General features: G+C 47.9%; 1 long non-coding RNA gene across 2 annotated transcripts; it reads left to right on the plus strand.

The window, feature by feature from the left end:
• Window positions 1-843: 843 nt before the first annotated feature.
• LOC123356538 lies at window positions 844-20,223 on the plus strand. Of its 2 annotated transcripts, XR_006575383.1 has the most exons (12): window positions 844-1,098; window positions 3,929-3,982; window positions 5,336-5,404; window positions 7,215-7,286; window positions 9,118-9,171; window positions 9,303-9,377; window positions 11,599-11,681; window positions 12,817-12,897; window positions 18,452-18,518; window positions 18,647-18,759; window positions 19,458-19,580; window positions 20,131-20,223. It is a non-coding gene; the product is annotated as an uncharacterized LOC123356538 (long non-coding RNA). The 2 variants fall into 2 exon arrangements; XR_006575384.1 differs by lacking the exon at window positions 12,817-12,897.
• The last annotated feature ends 2,296 nt before the right edge of the window (window positions 20,224-22,519 follow it).

The raw sequence follows: 22,519 nt of genomic DNA on the forward strand, positions 1-22,519 counted from the left end.
TTTGTGTCCTTCCCTGGCTCTCCCTTGCCAACCCCTTGCCATGCTGCTCCTCAGGCTAACATTATTCTCCCTTTCTCCTGCCCCAAACTTCCCTCTCTTATTTCAAGTTCCTCCTTAAGCAAGATCCTGCTCAGGAGAATGGGAAATCAAATAAACCAAGCAAGAGATTCGCTGCTCTTTGGGGTCGGGCCTCTGCCCTCCCCTGTGTTGCACAGCCCCCAGCATGCTGTTGGGGCTCAATAAATAACCATGGGTCCTGCACTCTGACTGCCTTTTATTGCAGCCTTCAGGAATAGGATTTAGTGTCTGTGTGTATCCTTAGGAAAGAATCTTCTCAGCCTTTTTATTCTCTCAGCCCAGGGCACCGATGCAGCTGTGGCTGGACTAGCAATTGGAGCACCTCATGCTGAGACAGATGGCCAGTCCAATCTCATGCTTCAGGGATTCCATGGTCACTGAGGAGTGAGGAAGGAATTGTTTACCCATATGGCAGAGAACAGCAAAGCTGCCCAGGTGCATTGTGGGGATTTCACCTTTCCCTTCGCTGCTGCAAGAGGCAAGATACTGGAGTGGACTGACACAGAATGATTTTGCACCTTGCGGTTGAATCACCTTTTCTCATGACTCATTATTCAGACAGGGTTTGTGGGGAGGCTCCCTTGGATTAAAATTCCCAACAAAAGCCAAGAGCAATCCCCGCTTAATCCAATCTGGGGGATGCAAACCCCAAGGGCCCTAGCTAGACAACCCCAGCCCACCCTGCCTCTGTGATGTCAGCAGTGGCCCTGTGTCACCAAGGGGGTAGGCAGCCTGTGGCTCAGTGTGCTCTGGGAGCTGGAGGAGGGAGCACATGGCTGTCTGGGCTCTGCTATTCAGACAGTTCGGAGCATTTTTTGGAGTGCATAGCACCTGTTTACACAGAACTCGCGGAGGAATCCACATCCTCACTGTCATCTGCGATTATATGTGAGACATCAAAATTTTTCTGTGGCTTGACTAGCCCAGCACAGAGGTGAAGGACCTTTCCTAGTGTATCCTCAGGGGTAGGAAAAAGAAGTACGAAATTATACGAAGCTCTGAGAATCAGCCTTTCTTTAGGTAAATATCTAAAAAGCAAAAATGGAAAACAAGATTAAAATCACTGATTTAAATCAAGATTTCCTGTGCTTGCTGATTTAAATCACAATGAAAATCATTGATTTGACTCGCTCTGATTTAAACCAGTCCATACTGCCGTGAACTCAGTGTGGGATGGAAAGGGGTAATTTTAAATTGTTTTGGATATCAAGTAATTTTATCCCAAAACTTAGTAAAAATATTTAGTTTAGAGAAACAAGAAATGCTAGGCTAGCTCTTACTATCTCTTTCTGACAATTCTGGGTGTGACTCCACTATTTTAGTCACAGGGGCTCTTTTACATACCTTAGGGAACACCATGATTAAAGCCAAGCAAAATAATCACTATTAACCATGGCTATTTTATTATCAAAGACAAGAAAACACTAAACACCACAACAAAAGACAGAACACAAATTATAAAAGGCTGATTTCTGTTCAGTCTCATCTGTATGCTTCTCTCTGGAGAGCTTTGAACAGATGACACCTTTGTGAGCAGGTCTGCCTTTGGTGGGGCACTTTCCTTTTTGTAAGTTGAAACCAAGGTCTTATTTCCCAAAATTATTGTGAGTCATAGATACCAAGACTGTTTATGGATGGGCAAAATAATTTTAAGAGCAGGCGGATCCTATTAATAACCAGACTTCTTATATAAATGGGCAAAGTAAGCAATTTTATCTAAATCCTCTGAAATAGAAGAAAGTAGTTAAATTACTTAGGTAGAAGAAACCATTTAAGAGGCTGTCTTGAGACTGGCCAATTAACAAAATATTTAGAATCGTAAATTCAGTAAAATCCCACGATTTCTCTGTTTCCCAGTGTTTAGCCCTTGTCTCTTTCCCAAATGCATGGTCTAACCATTTAGTGGTTAACAGGAGAAACTGTTAACATCTTAAATTACAACAGCATTTCCATATCACAACGAAACTGTTACAAGAGTTTATAACTCTAATCCCTTGGCAGAGTTTTAGTAAACTTCTCTTACCAACACATGCTGAAGTTTTGGGGAGGTTTCCTTGGGCTGGTTTCTTCTCAAGTCTTCTCTCTTCTGTCTGTGTCAGCTTGCTTGTAGAGAGAGAGGATGAGTTGAGTTTGAGCAGGGTAGCAGAGCGTGTGCAGGGTGCTCATTTAGAGTTTTTATACTCATCTCTTCCCTATTTCTGTTCAATTTTAGAAAAACACACCTCTCTCACCCTTTCATTCGCTCCGCACATTCCTGGAGCCTCTTCATCTTATGGATAGGTAGTTTGTTAATGGGTATATGTGTTAGGGTTGTAAGTCTTTCCTGACAGTTGCATTTCCTTTGGTTTTTTTTGGAGAGATTCTCAGAACATCGTCAAATTTAGTCTTTTAACTTTTAACTTATTCAGTTCGTTTTCTGAGATATTTCTTCCGTTTCATTAGGGTTCAACAGGAAATGAAATTCTGTTTTTAAAAAGTCCAAACCTGTGGTTTATGTAAAGGTTTTTAGTTCTCGGAGCAGTCTTTTAAAATTAAATAATTTTTAACGAGTCTTTTGCTTAAATAGTGATTGAAGAAGTTGTTGATTCTCTAGAACAATTGTTGATGCTGATTCTTCTTATCTTTCTGACTTGGGGAAAGGAGTGGCTAGAGCTCTGCCAGTAACAAATTACTTCCCCATTAATATAATAAATAGTCTAGACTTAAATGTCTTCTTATATTGGTAATCAGCTGAGCAAGGTCATTAGATTTCATGTTAGTACATAATGCATTTTACCACATGTAGCAATGATATTAGAAAAGCACATTAGACACTTTGCATTCAGTTAAAATACTTTGCAAATATGCCCTCCAAAACAGTTTGCCATTGCAATATTTTAGAAATCAACTAAGGTTTTCTACAAAACTTTTTCTCAACTACACACATTTTTCTATAAAAATGTAAGGACACAAGCAGAGGGTTTTCTTGCAAAGAGGGGCTGGTAGAGCCCACTTTGCAGCCTAGATTTATTGTTCTAACACATCCCTAAATTCATTTAGGAATATCCAACATAAATAACAGCCTCACCTTCTCCTACAGGGCCAGATCCTTACTACAACATTTTTCTTTATAACATTTGTTTTATTGAGATAAAGGATTGGCTCTATAATAAACTGGCAGCTTATAGAAGAGGGAGGTGTTCTGGTGCAGATAAAAAAGTCTTTTGGATGCTTTGATTCTTGAGTTCCTTAGTTACAAGTGGTTTGTTATAGCCATTAAACTTCTATTAAATATTTTGTACAAAGCACAAATGCCAATAATCAACACATATTTTAAACAGAGCACAAAAAGAAAATAGTATAAAAGTTAAAGCAGATTAAAATGAGGACAGCTGCCTTTTAAAGTTTGTACAGACACTCTTGCAGGACATAAACAGTTTTATGGTCAAGGAGATGTTATTTTCCGGACATTTGCTTGTTTCTGGATGACCAAAAGCTGAAGCCTTCTGCAATCTTTGATTAGCGTGAACATTTTATAACCTAGCTAACTAAAACTGGGCTACCCTTATATTTTCAAGCATCCTGGTGATAATATACGTATGGGTATATTTGAATGTTCAGTAAAGGCACAAACATGTTTGTAATGACCTAACATTATAAAAATAAGTTATAATAATGCTGTTAATAAAATTTTGACATCAATTTTGAGGTCTCGCCAACTCATGGCTGTCTTATCTCTCCAGCCAGGCAGGCAGCAAAAAACCCTAAGTCTGGGTCTTCTTGGCCCATCTAGAAGTATGTGTGAGTATGGTAGGGTCTGTGTCATGGGAAGGAAGCCCTGGGGACTCATTCATGTTGGTTCTTGTCTTAGGAGCCGATATGGATCTTTCCGGCCACCTCTGCCAACTGCTGGTCCGGTCTGGAGGTGAGTAGGTATTCTCCCCAGAAATGGACCCTCCTCTCCCCCCATTGCTGTCCTCTCCAGAGCTACCTGCAGGGGACTACTGGGAATCTGCATGGAATCTTTATGTGCTTGGGGAGTCAGGGTCTCCTGATGGAGGAGATTTGGAGCATTTTAGCTTTATTTAAACCCCTAGACATTTCTAGCCCTTCTGGACTGGCAGGGAATTCTCTGATGGGACCCCAATGCATCACTGCCATCCTGGTCTTGTCTGCATTCTCCTTGTCTCCTGAGGAAGATCTGTTATTAACTAGAGAGGCGGGGACAAGCAGAGTTGCGGAAGTCCTGGCCTCTTGGGCTAAAATCTCTAATGGAATCTAAACCAAAATCTCTAATGGAATCCTGCTGATTTGGGAAGAATTTGGGGCAGATTCTCCCCAAATTTCCCCCTGGCCCCTATTGCCTCTGCCCATGTGTAACAGTGCGGACTCACCCCTGCGGTGCCTCCTGCTGGTTGCCCTCGGGAATTAGCTCTCCCAGCCTTGGAGCACCCTCTGCAGGCCAGTGATCCGCCTTGCCACTGGTCCCGTGTCTTTCCCAGGATCCCGGTGCCCCTTTCTCTGGGTGCTGCCCCCTGGCAGTACCCCCACAGTTCTGGGTCTCCCCCTCCCAGGGGAACCCCCACCCACTATCCCCACTTCACCTCAATCTTGGCTACTGCCCAGTCTCAATCCAGCCCTCATTCACTGGGGCAGACTGCAGTATCAGCCACTCATCACAGGCAAAGGGTTTTGGACCTGCTGCCTCTGCCTACCATGGGATGCCACTTGGCCTTACCCTAGGCCTGCAGCCTGGGGGGTTTCCAGGCCGGAGCGCCCCAGCTCCTCTTGCCTTCCCCTAGCCCTGCTCCACCTTAGGTACCCAGGTATGCTCCCTAGCAGCCAGGCCCTTCTCCCTCTAAAGGCGGAGAGAGAGTGTTTGCTTGAGCTCCAGGCTCAAGCCTTTATAGGGCCAGCTGGGCCCTGATTGTGGCGTGGCCCCAGCTGAGCCTGTTTCCTCCCAATCAGGCCAGCTTTTCCCCTGCCACAGCCCTCTCCCAGGCCTGTTTTAAGCCTTTCCAGGCAGGAGCGGGTGACCACCCTGCTACACCATGTTATCTCAGCTCCTTACCTGTTGGGTGAGGTGTTTGTGAAATGCCTTGGAAATGGGTGTGCAATATAAATGCTCTGGGCTGTGACTGATGGCAGTCCATCTCCAGAGGAGCCCTGCAGTGTGATTAGTTCCCCACACAGCTGTATTGTCTACCTCACCCCCTGGGATTTCTATCAGTGACCAGGAAAGGAGGAAATGACCCCTCCCCTTTGCTCTTATCCACAGACTAGTGGAAGGAGGATACAGCAGCCACTGGGAGTTGCAGCCCTTCCCTGTCTGGGCCTGCTGCTTCAGGTAAGTAGGAACCAGGGGTACAGACTCCTCAGATTCACCCCTTTCCCTGCGTAACCTTCTGTAACCTTGATGTTGAAATGTTTCCAATTCATAGTAAGTTGTTACAGATAAGGCTGCAACAAAACCCAGGTTCAAGCATCTAGGTCGGTTACAGAAAATGTATTTAGGCGACACTATGAATGATAAAATAAAATGATTAGTTAAGCAAACAGGTGTGCAATTACCACCTACACTGTCAACACTGAGTGTGTGTGTAACTGTTGTCTTGTGGATCAATGCAGGATCAGTCCACTGACAACAGCGTGAAGTACAGCCGTAGAACCCTGGGACATAACGGTACCCTAGGGGTGTTAATTGGAGTGCTCACTGAATTAACAAAACAACTCCCAGTAGAAACCATTCTCATACTATTGAACGTGCAACTGCCCCTTACACTAATTATATTTCCATCGTCTCCTTATTGATTTTTTACATTACACGTGGTTTACATTAACATCTGCACCAATAGCCTTCCCATACTATTAGTATAGATAACATTTTAATAAAACAGTCACAATTCTCAAAAACACTCATTAAACCTCCTGCTTAATCCAGTTATAACCAAAACCTAACAGTAGCATTACCCCCGGCCATGTCCTTGCTAACTCTTACTTTCCCATAACAGGATCTCCAACTTATCGCTAACTTTCCTCACACTAACAACTTTGGTTTTCTAAATTCTTCTACACTTAAGCAGACTTAGGCCAAAAACCTATTTTCTATTTATTTCTTAACCTAAACCATCCCATAGGTAGGCCAAATTCACAGCCATGAAAAAGTCATGAACCATGAAATCAGACCTCCCCCATGAAATCTAGCTATTGGAGGGGTGGGGAAAGGCAGGCTCCTACCATGCCCCTCGCTCCAGCTACTAGTCCCCTCTGGGCTCGGGAGTGACGGAACTGGCACTTCCCCTGCACAACTGCCCTCGTGGGGGAGATCAGACCCCCCTCCGGGTACATACCCCGGTTGCTCGGAAGGCAGTGCAGGAGTGAGGGTGGCAATCCCACAACCACTCTACAACAGTTTTGCGACTCCTCCACAACTCCCTTTTGGGGCAGAACCCCCACTACAACACTGTAAACATTTGAAAACCTGAAATTGATTTTCAAATCCTGTGGCCATGAAATTGATCAGAATGGACTGTAAATTTGGTAGGGCGCTACCTATAGACTATACCTGCCCTTTGCCAACTCCCTCCAGTGGGTCGGCCCCCTCCTTCCCATTACTGAGGTTCTGCTTGTGCCTGGCATTCGACTTTTCCAGAGGCCTTGTGATCTGCACTGCCTGAATGAGGAGGGCTCTTGGAGTCTCCATTTCCCTGCAGTTCTCCCTCCCCAGGCACTGCATGCGCTAGATTTCTAAATCCTCCAAGCTGTGTTTGCTGCAAGCTCGTTTCCCGCCCCCCCCCCTCCCCGCACTGCTGAGACCCCATTGCGCACTGTGTGGGAGTCGGGGGCTGTGATTGTTGGCACCAACCTGTGACAGTGAGAAGGAGAGCTGGGGTGGCTTTGCCTCTGTTTAGAGAATCGCTCCTTTCTGGATCACAGAGGTGTTCTCTGTAACTGAGAAAGTTCTTTGGTGACCCAAGTGTGACTGTATATGTTACTCAAAGAAATCAGGTTCATTGGAGTGTCACAAGAGGACTGGAACCTGCTGCTTTGGGTACAAAAACCTCCCCTCCCCTCAGCACTATCAATCAGATCATTCCCCTAGGGGTTCAACCAGAGACCTTTAATGGAGAAATTTAACTCTTCTCTTCTATTGACAGACACAGCAGTGCAAGAGACTGCAGTGTCAGCCAGAGATGGTAACCCACCTGACACAGAGTCTCCTGGTCCAGGTAGGCAGAAAGCAGCGTGATACACAGCCAGAATTTCTTTCCGAGGCCAAAGCTGCTGTTCATCTGCAATGTCTTTTACAGAATCAACATAATGTTTAGTAACAGGGGGTTGCCGTGTTAGTCTGTATCCAGAAAAACAACAAGGAGTCCGGTGGCACCTTAAAGACTAACAGATTTATTTAGGCATAAGCATTTGTGGGTAAAAAAACACTTCTTCAGATGCATGGAGTGAAAATCACAGATGCAGGCATTATATAATGGCACATAAACTAACATAATATTCAGTTCTAGCTTGTGTAAACAGTATAATTCCCATGGGATCCTTCTGGATGAACAGTGGTATATTAATGCAGGGTGCTAGATTAGAGAATCACAACTGTTATTATGAGAGTAAATGTCTCATTAGCCTCAAAATTCAGAAGGATGTCCACAACTGCTGGTTTGGTGGTTGTGCAATGAGGTGGGCCAGAATAGGTCATTTCTTGATCAGAACATAACTCATAAACTCAAATACCTCATGGAACCAAATGCTCTAGCTGATAGAGCTGCCTTGCTGAATCCCAAGGAAGAGGAGAGGTACCACTAAAGTTTTATCCCCAAGGAAGGGGGATCCCACATTTCAGTGCTGCAGCTCTGTGCATCTACCTCCATCTGAGCCTCGCAATGTCTCTGGCTCCCTGGGGTTCTCCAGCTCATGAGTTACGTCCTTCTGGCTGAGGGGAACCCAATGGAATCCCCCTCAAAGCCCCTACTCAAGCAGAGAGCCTCCCCATGTAAATGAAGGTTCCCCCCACCTGGAGCAATTCCAGCCATCTTAGGAGCCACAGACCAGCACAGAGAATTGAGCCTGGGTCTCATTCCACATGGCAATGCAGAGCACCGGGCACCAGTGTCAGAGTCTGCACCCTCACTTGAAACTGGGGGGTTTCAAAGTGAGGACCCGCATGTCTTCCCCCACCCCAAAATCCTAGGGTAGGTCCCCTTTGCTGCCACCACCGCGGTTAATACGTGGGCCGGGACACCCCTGTTTCCCCCCTGTCTCCCTTCAAAGACACTCCCTGGGAACACAGATCAACTCACAGAGGAGGAACCTTCCCCCTCCCCTCTCTTCCCTCTCTCCAGCCTGCTCCGGAGAGAGAGAGACCTTGATTCAAACTCCTTGAATCTCCCACACACAGGGAAGCAGCCCACTTCCCCCCTCCCTCTCTGCTAGCCACTCTGTGAATCACCGAGAGAGAGCGTCTTAGCCCCTTCCGCTATCCACAGTGGAAGGAATTTAATCAAATCTTTATAGAAAGAATTTATTAAAAGAAAAGAAGAAAATACAGAATCTCTATGAGTCCAAGCTGGACACTCATAGGGTATAACCTTGCTAAGTTCTGGAGAGAATCCCCTCTCCTTCTCAGTACAACCAGTACAAGCAGAATTAAGAATAATCAATAACAAACACACAGAATTGCAAGCATAGGATTATTAGGTGAGGACACCAAGTATCTTTCTAATACTCACTATCTTGACTAGAAGAAATTAGTTCAGAAAGGTAGAAACTTGTAGACTTGATTAAAACATCTGGACTCTTGTAACTCCAGACGGCTAAGAACAATACACACACACACAGAGGGAAAAAGTTCCCTCCTAGGAATTTCAAATTCTCTTCCCTGATTGGTCCTCAGGTCAGGTGCCCACCAGGTACTATGTGTTAACCCTTTACTAACTATTCATGACAACCAGAACGCTAGCTTGGCCTCCCAAGAGTGAGATGTGAATGTTCTGAAGTCTGTGCAGTAGAAGAGAAACTTCTCTGATCTGTTTACATTGGTTCTTGTCTTAGGAGTCAATATGGGGTTTTTGGACCGTCTCTGACAAAGACTGACTCAGACTATTGGTGAGTAGGAATTCTGCCCAGAAGCATCCCCCACGATATAGATTTACCCCAGTTCCCCTCTGATTCCTATTGCCCTTACATAGAATCAGTCACATGACACCTCACCCCACCACTGCCCTTCTGAATTACAGGATGGACACCTTTCTGAACGGACAGGACAGATCTGGGCTCCAACCAGCCAGGCCCCACTGACTCTTCTGTCCCAGGTAGGAGCAGAGCCGGCGCAACCCATTAGATGACCTTAGGGCGCTGACATTTGGGGGATGGCGACCGTGGCGGCCGGATGTTCGGCTGCCGTGGTTGTCAGCGGTATTTTGTGGGCGGGACCTTCTGTCGCCTCTGTCGGGGGCGCCGTTTTGGGAGTGGGACCTTCCGCCACCTAGGGTGCCAAAAAGGCTGCTGGCACTCCTGGGTAGGAGTCAACAACCTTTCGCTGTGACAAATCACCACATTTCTATTTTTGTCCCATCAGGAAGTTCCATCCCAGTCCACACAGGATCATTCAGTGCCTCATTTTCCTAGCTTCATAATGGGGCTAACAAGACTCACAACCTTCACTGGGGTCTGGAAGGTGTGAGTAATGTTTGTAAAGGGACTGGAAGTGGAAATGCCTGATCTCAGTGTTAAGTAACATGACACTGTCCGGGCAGTGATTGGTGGAAATCCCTCGCCAGTTCCCACACAGTTGTATGTCCCTGTCACCCCCAGGGCATTCTATTAGTGACCATGATTGCGGGAAATTAACCCACCATCTGCCTGTATCCACAGACACAGAGGAGCAGAAGGTGGCCCAAAAACAAGACCCTTCACCTCAAACCCTGGCTGCAGGAGCAGGCAGCCACTGCAGCACTTTCTGTGCTGAGCCTCCTGATCCAGGGAGGCCCATGCCCAGTATTGAGTGCTAGGAATAAAGGGTGGGGGAAAGCAGCTACGGTGACAGCAAAACCCCAGTGCTGAGAGGGCAAGAAGAGACTCCACCCAGGCTCTGTGCCCTGCTCTGCACATGCACATAAGCCACTGCCCTGTGCTCCATCCTACACGTCAGCCTCCGTGCCATCCCACGCTGGGCTACAGCCCTGCTGGCATAGGGCAGCACTGGAATCACCACCGGGCAGCCTGGGTGCCAGTAAAGGGGGAACTTACCCATCAGGCAGCTCCCTCTACCAGCTCAGCTCCCCAGGGGCTCTTCATAAGAACATAAGAACGGCCATGCTGGGTCAGACCAATGGTCCATCTAGCCCAGCACCCTGTCGTCTGACAGTGGCCAATGACAGGTGCTTCAGAGGAATGAACAGAACAGAGCAATTATCAAGGGATCCATCCCCTGTCATCCAGTTCCAACTTCTGGCCATCAGAGGTTTAGGGACAGCCAGAGCATGGGATTGCATCCCTGATCATCTTTGCTAATAGCCATTAATGGACCTGTCCTCCAGGAATTTATCTAGCTCTTTTTAAACCCAATTATACTTTTGGCCTTCACAACATCCCCTGGCAATGAGTTCAACAGGTTGATTTTGCATTGTGTGAAGTAATACTTCCCTTTGTTTGTTTTAAACCCACTGCCTATTAATTTCATTGGCTGACCCCTGGTTCATGTGTTATGTCAAGGGGTAAATAACACTTCCCTAATCATTTTCTCCACACCATTCATGATTTTATAGACCTCTATCATGCCTCCCCTTAGTTTTCTCTTGTCTACGCTGAACAGTCCCAGTCTCTTTAATCTCTCCTCGTATGGAACTGCTCCATCCCGCTAATCATTTTTGTTGCCCTTCTCTGTACCTTTTCCATTTCTAATATATCTCTTCTGAGATAGGGTGACCAGAACTGCACATGGTATTCAAGATGTGGGTGTACCATGGATTTATATAAAGGCAATATGATATTATCTGTCTTCTTATCTATCCGTTTCCTAATGATTCCCAACATTCTGTTAGCTCTTTTGACTGCCGCTGCACATTGAGTGGATGTTTATACAGAACTATCCACAATGACTCCAAGATCTCGTTCTTGAGTGGTAACAGCTAATTTAGACCCTGTCATTTTGTATGTGGGATTATGTTTTCCAATGTACATTACTTTGCACTCATCGACACTGAATTTCATCTGCCATTTTGTTGCCCAGTCACACAGTTTAATGAGATCTCTTTGTAACTCTTTGCAGTCTGCCTGGGACTTAACTATGGTGAGTACTTTTGTATCATCCACAGATTTTGCCACCTCACCATTTTACCCCTGAACAGCAAAGGCCCCAGTACAGATCTTTGGAGACCCCACTATTTACCTCATTGTGAAAACTGAAAATAGATTCTTACCCTTTGTTTCCTGTCTTTTAACCAGCTACAGTCCATGAGAGGACCTTCCCTCTAATCCCATGACTGCTTACTTTGCTTAAGAGCAAACATAGTTTCCTTCTGTTCATTTTAGGCACCAAGCGAAAGGCCTATTCGTCACTCAGGGGACAGCTTGCCCCAATCAGCAAGAATGAGGAAAGGCCAATGAAGACCAGAGTGAGTGAGGAGAGAGTGGGAAATCCACAGCACACTGGGGAAGTGCCCATGGCACAGATGGTACAAGGTTCCCTCCATCACCAACTCAGCCTGGACTCCCGTCCCTTACTGCCTTTCCCATGACAAACTGACCCTCTAAGCTCTGACCCCCTTTCCCCATCTGCTTGCTCCCAGATTCACTGCCATTCTCTGGCCCTAGAGAATATGCTGTGCCCCGCACTTGCCAGAGCAGGTGTCGCAGATGAGAGGAGAGAGGAGACTCCATTCCCAGCACCTGGCTCTGCTTTCTTTCTTCTTTGCTGGCTGGTCAGCAATGGGCTGCATTAGGGAACCAGGGAGAGAAATAATAACCATCCTCCTGAGCTTCACCTCTCCCCAGAGTGCCCCGCGCACTCACCTCTCCCTGGGCCCAGGGCAGGGTTAGCTGTTAGCCCAGCCTAGACCTGCGGAGAGCAAGGCTCCAGGAGGGGAAGTGGCCAGCCCAAGGCCAGAAAGCAGGAATACACATCCTTGGTACACTCTGGAAGTGACCGTTGTAGGAGGTGAGCAGGCAGAGACAATGGACCAGATCCTTGGCTCCTGGTAAGCTCTCCCTGCCAAGCTCCCGCGTGGTTTCCTCACCCCAGCATGGGGGCAGGGAGGAGCCCTTGGATGCTGTCTCTCCATCCCTGACCTGTCTGCGTGGGTCTCTAGACTGTCAGCCCTTCAGGACAGAGCTTGTCTCTGTCTGTGTTGTGCTGCACCCAGTGCAACAAGGCCTGATCCTGACTAGATCCTCGGCGCTGCCATAACATCAGTAGTGATAAGTAATCAGGGCAGGCCCCGCTCTTCCAAACCGGGCCCCGCCATCCCTGCCATCCTCTCAACACACACATCACCCCAGTTGGCGCCAGGTACAACTATCCCATTGAATCAACCATAAGTGATACTAGGCTAGTGCAAACAAAGGGCTCAAATACCCCTCCCAGAGAAGGGAGAGTCCGGCCCCAGCTGGAAGCTGCTCTCCACCAGGGCCATAACCTTATTCCTTCCAAGTCTGGGTTGTGGTAACCCAGCTGCTGATGGAGACTCTACACATTGAGGCTTGTCTGCCTGACATGTCATTGCCATGTCCTGCATCTCTTCTCTTGTACAGAGCCTTGCTTGCGTGAGGGAAATGGATGAGGCTGCCCTGAGGAAGGACATTGGCACCCTCTTCCCAGCACTCCACTCCATGGTAAGAGATGCTGGAATCACTCAGGCAAAATGCCAGGGACTGTTGGCTTAAACTGGGTAGGCTGTGGGAAGAGCTGTCCCTGCCTCATCCTGTTCCCATTGAGGGATGGATCCTGGAGAACTCTCCTTTGGTTTCTTTTCTTCCCACCCACCCCAATCCCTTTGACCGGGAACATCAGCATCCCACACCTTGTTCCAACACTCCACATCTTCGGTTCCTGACCCGTCAAACTCTGCTTCTACATGAGCCACGGCCCCCGAAGCCTCAGCATCACTCATAGACTGATCCAGCTTGCTGGCCTGTTGTTTAGATGGGAATTAGAATCTGCCTCTCATAGACTCATAGACTTTAAGGTCAGAAGGGACCATTATGATCAACTAGTCTGACCTCCTGCACAATGCAGGCCACAGAATCTCACACACCCACTCCTGTAACAAACCCCCGGGGCCGGCTTTAGGAAGTGTGGGGCCCAATTTGAACAGTTTCAATGGGGCCCCGGCAGGGATGACTAAAAAAAAAAACATGTAAAAAAACATGTGGGGCTTGTACTCACCGGGCGGTGCTCCGAGTCTTCGGCGGCAGGTCCTTCACTCTCTCCAGGTCTTCGGCGGCACTGAAGGACCTGCCGCTGAAGACCCAGAGCAAGCGAAGGACCTGCCACCGAAGTGCCGCTGAAGACCCAGAGCTCTGCCAGGTGAGTAAAAATTAAAAAGGCGCCTCTAGCCAGGGAAGGGATTCTCACTGGGCGCGGGGCCCCCTTAGGCGCGGGGCCCGATTCGGGGGAATTGGTGGAATAGGCCTAAAACTGGCCCTGCAAACCCCTAACCTATGTCTGAGTTATTGAAGTCCTCAAATCGTGGTTTAAAGACTTCGAGGTGCAGCAAATCTTCCAGCAAGTGACTCGTGCCGCACGCTGCAGAGGAAGGCGAAAAACCTCCAGAGCCTCTGCCAATCTGCCCTGGAGGAAAATTCCTTCCTGACCCCAAATATGGCGATCAGTCAAACCCTGAGCATGTGGGCAAGCCTCACCAGCCAGCACCCAGGGAAGAATTCTCTGTAGTAACCCAGATCCCACCCCATCTAACATCCCATCACAGACCATTGGGCATATTTACCTGCTAATATTCAAAGATCAATTAATTGCCAAAATTAGGCTATCCCATCATACCATCCCCTGCATAAACTTATCAAGCTTAGTCTTGAAGCCAGATATGTCTTTTGCCCCCACTACTCCCCTTGGAAGGCTGTTCCAGAACTTCACTCCTCTAATGGTTAGAAACCTTCATCTAATTTCGAGTCTAAACTTCCTAATGTCCAGTTTATATCCATTTGTTCTTGTGTCCACATTGGTACTAAGCTTAAATAATTCCTCTCCCTCTCTGATACTTATCCCTCTGATATATTTATAAAGAGCAATCGTATCTCCCCTCAGCCTTCTTTTGATTAGGTTAAACAAGCCAAGCTCTTTGAGTCTCCTTTCATAAGACAGGTTTTCCATTCCTCGGATCATCCTAGTAGCCCTTCTCTGTACCTGTTCCAGTATGAATTCATCCTTCTTAAACATTGGAGACCAGAACTGCACACAATATTCCAGATGAGGTCTCACCAGTGCCTTGTATAACGGTACTAACACCTCCTTATCTTTGCTGGAAATACCTCGCGTGATGCATCCCAAGACCGCATTAGCTTTTTTAACGTCCATATTACATTGGTGGCGCATAGTCATCCTGTGATCAACCAATACTCCGAGGTCCTTCTCCTCCTCTGTTACTTCCAACTGATGCATCCCCAATTTATAACCAAAATTCTTGTTATTAATCCCTAAATGCATGGCCTTGCACTTTTCACTATTAAATTTCATCCTATTACTATTACTCCAGTTTACAAAGTCATCCAGATCTTCCTGTATGATATCCCAGTCCTTCTCTGTATTGGCAATACCTCCCAGCTTTGTGTCATCCACAAACTTTATTAGCACATTCCCACTTTTTGTGCTAAGGTCAGTAATAAAAAGATTAAATAAGATTGGTCCCAAAACCAATCCCTGAGGAACTCCACTAGGAACCTCCTTCCAGCCAGACAGTTCACCTTTCAGCATGACCTGTTGTAGTCTCCCCTTTAACAAGTTCCTTATCCACCTTTCAATTTTCATATTGATCCCCATCTTTTCCAATGTAGCTAATAATTCCCCACGTGGAACTATATCAAATGCCTTACTGAAATCGAGGTAAATTAGATCCACTGCGTTTCCTTTGTCTAAAAAATCTGTTACCTTCTCAAAGAAGGAGATCAGGTTGATTTGGCATGATCTACCTTTTGTAAAACCATGTTGTATTTCGTCCCAATTACCATTGACATCAATGTCCTTAACTACTTTCTCCTTCAAAAAATTTTCCAAGACCTTGCATACTACTGATGCCAAACTAACAGGCCTATAGTTACTCGGATCACATTTTTTCCCTTTCTTAAAAATAGGAACTATGTTACCAATTCTCCAGTCATACAGTACAACCCCTGAGTTTACTGATTCATTAAAAATTCTTGCTAATGGGCTAGCAATTTCATGTGCCAGTTCCTTTAATATTCTTGGATGAAGATTATCTGGGCCCCCCAATTTCGTCCCATTAAACTATTCGAGTTTGGCTTCTACCTCGGATGTGGTAATATTTACCTCCATATCCTCATTCCCATTTGTCATCCTACCATTATCCCTAAGCTCCTCATTAGCCTCATTCAAGACTGGGGCAAAGAATTTGTTTAGATATTGGGCCATGCCTAGATTATCCTTAACCTGCACTCCATCCTCAGTGTTTAGCGGTCCCACTTCTTCTTTCTTTGTTTTCTTCTTATTTATATGGCTATAGAACCTTTTACTAATTGGTTTTAATTCCCTTTGCAAGGTCCAACTCTACATGCTTTTGGCCTTTCTCACTTAATTCCTACATGTTCTGACCTCAATTAGGGAGCTTTCCTTGCTGATCCCTCCCATCTTCCACTCCTTGTAGGCTTTCTGCTTTTTCTTAATCACCTCTCTGAGATGCTTGCTCATCCAGATTGGTCTACAACTCCTGCCTATGAATTTTGTCCCCTTTCTTGGGATGCAGGCTTCTGATAGTTTCTACAACTTTGACTTGAAGTAATTCTAGGCTTCCTCCGCCTTTAGATCCACAAGTTCTTCAGTCCAATCCAATTCCCTAACTAATTTCCTTAATTCTTTAAAGTTAGCCCTTTTGAAATAAAAAACCCTAGTCCCAGATCCATTTTTGTTTATCCTTCCATCTAGTTTGAACTGAATTAGCTCACGATCACTCGAACCAAGGTTGTCCCCTACTACCATTTCTTCTATGAGGTCCTCACTACTCACCAAAACCAAATCTAAAATGGCATCCCCTCTTGTTGGTTCAGCAACTACTTGGTGAAGGAATCCATCAGCTATCGCATTCAGGAAAATCTGAGCCCTATTATTATTACTAGCATTTGTCCTCTAGTCTATATTTGGGAAGTTAAAGTCTCCCATGATCACACAAATTCCCATTAGTATTTACTTCATTAAAAACATTAAAGAAGTCTCCATCCATATCCAAATTGGATCCCGGTGGTCTGTAGCACACCGCAAGCACTATCCCAGGGGAGGCTCTAGTAGCTTTCTTTCCCAATGTGATTATGGCCAGACAGATTCTGTCTTATCCATTCCATCACTTCTTATTTCTTTACAGTTAACCTCATCATTGATATACAATGCTACTCCACCACCTTTGCCTTTATTTCTGTCTTTCCTAAACAGCACATAGCCTTCAATACCTGTACTCCAGTCATGTCTACTATTCCACCATGTTTCTGTTATCCCTATAATATCTGGTTTCACTTCCTGCACCAGTAGCTTTAGTTCCTCCATTTTGTTACCTAGGCTCCTTGCACAAACATCTTAATTTTTGCCATTTGGCTTCACTGACATTCTTTACTCGATTAGGCACAGACATTCTACCACCAGCATCACCTATTAGACTGGTATCTACACTACCCTTCCTCCTTATGTCCATTATCATACCCACAGCTGCATCCTTTCTTACTTTGTTTTCTTCCCCCTCAATGTTAAATTCCGGTGTGGAGATTACCTGGACATCTCCCAACCATCTCCCCCAAATTCCTAGTTTAAAGCTCTCTTAATCAGTTGTGTCAGCCTCCATCCTAGAAGTCTATTTCTCTCCCTACTCAGGTGAAGTCCATCCCAAGAGAACAGTCCTCTGTCCATGAACGCTTCCCAGTGGCCGTACATCCCAAAGCCCTCCTTATAGCACCACTGCCTGAGCCATCTGTTGATTGTCATAATCATGTCACACCTTTGTTGCCCTTCTCTAGGAACCGGCAGAATCCACTGAAGATCACCTGAGCCTCGATTTCCTTAAATGTCTTCCCTAGTCTGGCATAGTCTCCCTTGATATGGTCCAGCGAGAATCTAGCTGTATCATTTGTTCCCACATGAAGGACAATCATCAGATTCTTTCCCGATCCTGTTACTGTCCTTTTCAGCCTTAGGTCCACATCCTGTATCTTAGCACCCGGCAGACAGGAGTCCCCAATCATGAAGACCTGCCTTTTTCTGATGATGGTGCGATTCTCCGGTCTATCCCCTGTTCCCTCTGGCTCCAAGTCCTCTCGATTTCTATTGTCCCTTGCAATCCTCCGCAACCCATCCCGTATCCTCCTGGGGCTCATATTCGGTGTTATCTCCATTGACGCTTCCCCTCTCCCTATAGGACTAGCTGCTCTTCTCTTCTTCCTTGCCTTCTCACCTTCAGCGACCACCTGCTGTGCCCCTTCTTCATTTTCCAACTCTGCAAACCTGTTCCTGAGCTCTATTTCTCCTTCACTAGCCCGTCTTTTCCTCTGCTTGGTTCTCTTAGTCACAAGCTTCCACTGTCCACTTTCCTCACCCAACAGTCTCCCCTCAGAATTCTTTGGTCCTGCTTCCATCTGCAAGTCTGAGCTTTTCTCTTCAGCCTCCTCATGTCTTTGCTCCATCATCTGCTTGAACCCCCTTCTAAACTCAACCAGAGTTTCCACCTATATCTCCAATCATCAGATCTTTTCTTCCATCAGCTCTATCAGGCGGCACTTCATGCAGACAAAACTCTTTTCAGGTACCTCCTCCAGGATTATGTACATGCCGCAGCTTCCACATCCATTCACCCTCATTGTGTCTTCCACTGTTCCCTCTGTATCAGTCATAGCCTTCCCACCTAAAACCTGTTAGTTCAGGAAACAAAACAAAACAAACCACCACAACCCACAGCAAAACAAACCCCCAATGGGCACCAGAACACTGGCAGAACACCACCCACTACCTTCACTAGCCTGTCTATTCCTCTGCCTGGCTCTCTTGGTCTCCCCCGCAAACTCCCACTGAAACTCCCCTATTTACAGCTCTGTTTGCTGGCTCCTGTGCCGCTACCACCCTCACCCTTCACTCACCCCTTCACTCTGCCATCCAAGGGCTTGGCCTGAGAGACACTTGATCTAGTTTACCTTTTCTGGTGTTGCTTTCTTCTCTTAGGTGTGTCATCTACCCAGAGAGCACCTGGAGGAGCGGAGAGAGACCCTGGACTCTCTGGTCCATCTTGGTAAGAAACCCATTCACCTTTCCCAGAGAAGGAGATCACAGCCTGTGGAATTTCAGAGCCCAGGCATAGAACTATATTCGTTTGCCCTTTATGATTCACCCCATTATGATTCACTCCTCTTCCTGCAGCTCGCTTGTTCCTGATGGAGCTGCTTGTGTTCCTGTTCAGGAGGCTGAAAAGGACGAGGAAGAGGAGACCTGTGCCAATCTCTTCATTCTGGACCGGCTAGTCCGATCCAACAGTGAGTGACCCCACAGTGAGGCCTCCTCTTTTGATGTGTTATGGCCTCTTGTGCAATTAGCAGTGCTTATCACTGGGCCTCATTGGGATCATTTGTACCTGTCTGCAGTAGATAATCCAAGTCCTGCAGCCCCTCAGCCGATGCTGTGGCAATGAGAGAGGACAATCACTGCGGGAACTGCAAGCGTGGGCAGATGCAGCTGGTTTCCCATGGGGTAACCTGCCAGGAGGGTCATGTAGGGACACTGAGGTTGCTCTAAGGTTCCTGAGATCTCAGGTTACTGCACACCCCAGTTTAACATCAGCCCTGCCAAGCCGTGTGTCTGTGTCTCTTACAATTTCCAAAATGACACACCATACAGAGAAGCTGTTCACAGCCCTGGGGCCAATCCTGCAGAGCATACGGGTGAGTCTGGAACCATGGCCAATGTGGCCAAAGCTAGTGAATGTCTGACTGCCAGTGCAGAGCCTGCCGGGACCCTTTGCATCGAAACACATGACCCATCAGTGCTCCATAGTGTAGGGCAGAAGGTGGGGCAAAGAATCCCAGCAGGGCTCCGCCTGCATTGCCATCTCTGGGCTGCCTAGCAGTATTTCACCAAACACCCCGCTGAGAAAGGATCCCAGCCTGGACTGGGAGGGGACAAGGTCCCTCCACACTGTGTGCAAATCATTTCTGTTTCTGTCTGGGTCTGGCAGGTCAGAGAAGCCCTTGCTTATTTTATATGGACAATGGGGGCGCATGGGGTCTTGGAGAAATCTGCATCAAGACTCGTAACTGACTTCTTGGTGCATCAGTGCACCCTGACTCTCGACAGCACGGTAAGAATCCACAGAGACCTTAGTGATGAGAGTCCGTGAACAGGGCAGAACATGGGGTCAAGGGTTAGGGAAGGAGGGGCAGCTGCAGATGGGGAGGGGCAGGCTATGGGCAGCAAATAGGGCTTGGGAACCAGATGGAACTGGGGACAGCACCCTCCGTCTACTGATGAAAGATGATGATAAATAGAAGACAGTGTTTTTTCCTCCCAGCCCATTCTCTCTGCTCCCTCTCCCAGCTGCCATCCGGGCTCTGTCCCTCGTGCTGGGAGGGAAGGACCCCTGGCTTCCTCCTTCTCTCACCCCACTGTGATCATCCGCCCTACAGGAGACTAAGCCATGATGGATCTGGTTTTCACCAGGCAGAGGGGTGGAGCCTAGACCTGGCTCCACACAGAGCCAGGGCTGGTTATGGCACAGTCACAGCCAGGGTTGCGCCTTTTCCCTTCAAGCCCCATTTTCACCCCCTGCCATGCCCACTACAGTTACCGTGCCACGGAGGTCTCCACTGAATCTAAATCTCCCTGGTGTCTCCTTTATTTCTCACCATCAGGAGGAAGCAGACGGGAGGCGCACCATGCAGCTCGAGGTCCGCCAGCTCTGCTCCAGCACCCTGCAGTCCCTGGGTGACTCCCCCAGAATGGCCAATGTAAGTGACCCTGCCCCTCTCCATTGGACGCAGGCCTCTCTGGGTCTGAGCTTTTCGATGAGACAGGCCCCAACCAGACTTATTTATATGAGCCTCCCCGCTCCAGAACATCATGGGGTTGGGTAAAATGGACCCCGGAGCCAAGCCAGACCTGGTTCTTTGGAACAGAGAACACTCACTGGCTGAGTGCCCCTGCATGCCAGGGTTTGGTGTCCCAGGGGCTCTTCCTCTCTAGCATCCCCTGTGGTCAGTCATGCTGGTTCTGCAGCTTCCATAACTCGGTCCCTCTTCATCGGTCCCTCTGTTAACTTTTTCCTGGCTGTTACAGGGTGGGGTCTATATAGCCCATCACATTCTTGTTTTGCAAAAGCCAACCCTAGCCCAGGAGTTCCTGCCTCTCACCCACACTACCCTGGTGCCTAAGGGAGAGTCCACTGAGCTGAGAGACACTACATCCAAATTTCATCTCTGCTGACTACCGCTTAGGTTTCCACACACTGCACAGACCTGATTACTGACCCAGGCCTCAGAATGCAAGCCTAAGCAGTCAGGTATTAGCCAGCCCCTCCCCACACTGAACAAATTAACAGCGACGTTGCGCAAGGTCACTTCAGGCAGAGCTGAGACTAGAAGCCATATTTCTAATAAGGCAGACCCAAGTATTGTGCACTCAGCTACACTGTCTTTCATATTGAGCATGCCAAATAGACGTGCTTTAGCTGGATGGAGATAGACCCCAGGGGGTTCCTGATCTCCACTATTCTATACTGTCTAGCAAAGAGTTGTGTAACCCTCTGGCAGAGTGTGAGTTAAGTCCCCCTCTTGTCGACACAGCAGACAGCAATTGCGTCTGTGGTTCAAGTGGCGCAGGTCTGTGCGGGGATGTGAAGGTCAGAGCTCAAACCTCCCTGAGTGCCTGTCATGGTTTCACTTGATAGGATTGGTTTCCTAGTCTCCTCTTTATTTATCAAGCTGGTGTATTGCGTTCACGCCGTGAGAACACAGCCTTTCCCAGTGGGACTGGAGTTAGGAAATACTGTGCTGTTGATGATGCTACACTCAACAAAAGGCGGGAGGGGTCAGTCATGTGTCACTTGATTTGGTGCTGGAGGCAGACACTGACAGGTGTGAAGGAGGAGGGGGTGGGAATCGCTGCATGGTTCAGGCTGGGTAGAGAGGTCTGGCTGGCGGTGGCGAGGCCAGGGGTCCTGTCTAGTGCAGGAAAGAGAGAGCTGGTGCAGGAAGAGGATATTTCCATGCTGAGATGGCTTTTCTCTGCTCTCCAGGTTTTATGGCTTAGGCTGCTCCTTCAACTGAGCCCAGCAGCCCATGGGCCAGCCCTGCCTCTCCTCCTGCAGACCTCGGTCGGGGTGGATGCAGGAGGAAGGCAGGCTGCCCTTGGCCAGGAGGTGCGGCAAGGCGAACAGAGGTGAGTCCCAGTATTTTATCCACCAGCTCTTAGTCCTTCTGTAGTGAGAGGCGTCAGCCCCCAGGTTGGGGTGGGGATCAGCTCTTGGCTCTGGTTCCGGCACATTGCAAGGACACAGCCAGCTGTCAAGGGCACAGGTAGAGCTCAGAGACAAATGTAAAAGATCCCTCCAGAGCCTGATGGGATGTCCCCCCTTTCTGTTCACAGGGTGTCGGTCAAGCCCCAGGGCCACTCTACCCCAGGAGCTGCTGGTGAGTAACCCGCAGCCAGGAGGTTTCCTTATGCTCAGTGGGAAGGGGCCACTCCTGGAGCTGGCATGCAATGTCTGGTGGCTCTTCTCCCCGCAGCCCCCAGAGGAGCTGGCTCGTCACATTCCTCGTGTTCATTGCACATCAATCCAGCACTCTCGGCATTTAACAGAACCAGTGAGCTCTCTGAGCCGGCCACCTTCCTGGCTCCCCTGATCCTGGGGCTGGACCAGGTCCCCCAGCACAAGTTAGAGCAGCCCTCGGACGGCTCCAATAGAAGCCAGCTGGAATGAACCCTTAGGGACTGTTGTGCAGGCCCCCTCCTGCCCCCTGGCCTCCAGCATCCTCCCTTACCCAGGGGCAGCTGGGGATTCCCTTTATGGCCCAGCTGCCTCTTTCGGGCTGCTTCAAGCTCCCCTGGTGCTGCTCTAACCTAGGCCAAGGATCTGACCCAGCAGCTGCCTGATGGCCTCTGGATAATCCTGTCTCCTTTCATCTGAGCTAGAGCCAGCCCAGGAGTGAGAGGATGGAAGGAGCCAATAGCTGGTCCATGGAGTGTCCCTGATCAACTGAAATATCCATCTCAATCCTGTCCTGGTTGTCAGCTCCACCTCCC

Source organism: Mauremys mutica, chromosome 1, assembly GCF_020497125.1.
Source record: "Mauremys mutica isolate MM-2020 ecotype Southern chromosome 1, ASM2049712v1, whole genome shotgun sequence".
Taxonomy (NCBI): Eukaryota; Metazoa; Chordata; order Testudines; family Geoemydidae; genus Mauremys; species Mauremys mutica.